We start from the raw sequence: 2,187 nt of genomic DNA, 5'->3' as shown, positions 1-2,187 counted from the left end.
GTTGCTTTTTTATCAGTAGACTACAGTTAACTTTGTACTGTACCAGCTCCATTACTTGTTACGTTACCGTTGCTTTTTTATCAGTATACTACTGACAACTTTGTACTTTAACGGCTCCATTACTTGTTACGTTACCGTTGCTTTTTTAACAGTAGAGTACTGTTAACTTTGTACTTTACCGGCTCCATTACTTGTTCCGGTTGATAAAATACTCACATAGGTCAGTGACCGATAAGAACCAGTAAAAAGCCTACAAAGGAGATCCACCTAACTCAAAAACCTTTTAAGAAAATAGAAAGATGCCACACTGAAAATCGTTCTAAACAGTAAACTGTGCGCGGATGTATGTTTTTCATCCTTTCTCATACAAATGTGCACGGTATTATTGAAGGTAATAGTGGGAGTGCCCAGACAAAATTAAACCTTATATAAAGTATTTTGATCGTTCTTCTGAACCAAACTATATACTTTTCTTTGCTTGAAGGTTATTTTTGACGATGGAAGGATTGTGAAGGAAACAGGATTTTTCCGGACATTTGCCATCGTTCAGTGAAAGAAGAGTTAATGATTTCTTGTTTCACTGAACAATGGCAAATTTCCGGAGTAATCCTGTTTCCTTCACAAATTATGTATGGTTTTAGAGGGTGCAAGAAACTATATATTTTAATAGTCTAAATTAAATTGAGATTTTGTAGTTATATTCGGGTAATGTGCTTCTTGTTATCTATGAATGTTGTTGCTATCTTCACCCGCTAGCTTATCTAAGAATTCCTTGGTCAGAACAGTTTATTAGATTCATAACAACAATCCCGGTCAGAAGTCTTTACTGCCTCAAAGAAAACCATAGCGGCTATTATTCGACCATGGCGTGTTCACTGTACTACTGTAAAATAGTTTTGAAATTTTACTATGTGTTTCAATATAGATTATGGAACAAATAAAATATTCAGATATTAATAATTTACTTTTTATTTGGTCATCGTTTTATTCGAGCAACAAAGTGAGTTCTTCGAGTTATCATGTCTATTTTATAAGTTATACAGTTGGTTTATAAGTCGATTTTATGTAGATACAAAATTAGTTGGATGTTGGCCTATAATGGTATCCGTTTCGGAGGCTATAAATATTTAGCAGGCGAATCTGTTTTGACCATCAACTTCACTAATCGACTAAAGTTTCCTTAAACCTTATGTTTCCATTAATACTATTTTCCGTTGATAGGGCCATATTTATGAATTCTACTCTGAAGAATAACCTTTAACGAGTAAATATCACATGTAGTTGTCAGGTATCCTCAGACGTTGTTTAATCACATATGATGCTATAGTAAATCAATAATACCAGTATTACCTTAACACATTGTAGTCGCTTAAAAACTGTATTGTTCTTTCTTTTTATCACATTTTAGCTGGTATAGTAACATAATCACTCATGTTATGATCTTGAGTTTACGTACTGGGCTATATTGTTGGCCTTCACAATCATAAGTTTCATGTTCAACTATGGTGTGAGTTATCAAAATTATGTGATCAAAGATTTTGCTCAAAAACTTTTGTTTTTGAATAAATTAGAGGTGAATCGCTTGAGTAAGAAGAAAAGGAAATGTATAGATAAAAAACAAGAAAAAAATTAAAAAAAACCCTGTAAACAGGTAGTGACACAGTAAAATATCGTGAAGCAAGATTAGGGATAGAATTTTGCATCTACCAATGTCAATATCGAGTCAGCATGTTATGCACATTTTGTCAGCAATCAGCTCCAGGCAACAAGAGATTATCTTCCGCTTTTCGACCTCCGATTCCGTTTTCCTCTTGTGAGTGTTTTACTGATTCTTTTGCTAAATAACACCGAAGGTTTTCATTTAAACGCATGTTTACTGGTAGTTTGCTTTTCTATAGCCTTTCTTCATACGCTGCTATAAAATCAATTTAAATCCACCAAGTAAATAGTATCCCGCATGCTTTAAAAACTACATTTTTGTTTGTTATCGTGATTATGATGTCGGAAATACTGTGTCAATTGCACCTTAAAAATCTTTTAATTAACATTTAAAGTTATAGTCTTTTTTTATGTGTCTTTTTTAATGTAAACGTGTTTATAATGTCTACTAATAATGAAGTTGGAAAGTTAAAAGCACTCCATTTAATCCATTTAATTGATGTTAGTTTATAAAAATGACATTTATTT

This window comes from Homalodisca vitripennis, chromosome 2 (genome assembly GCF_021130785.1).
Source record: "Homalodisca vitripennis isolate AUS2020 chromosome 2, UT_GWSS_2.1, whole genome shotgun sequence".
Classification (NCBI taxonomy): domain Eukaryota; kingdom Metazoa; phylum Arthropoda; class Insecta; order Hemiptera; family Cicadellidae; genus Homalodisca; species Homalodisca vitripennis.
The sequence above is the reverse complement of the archived record's forward strand: the minus strand, read 5'-3'. Positions refer to the sequence as shown.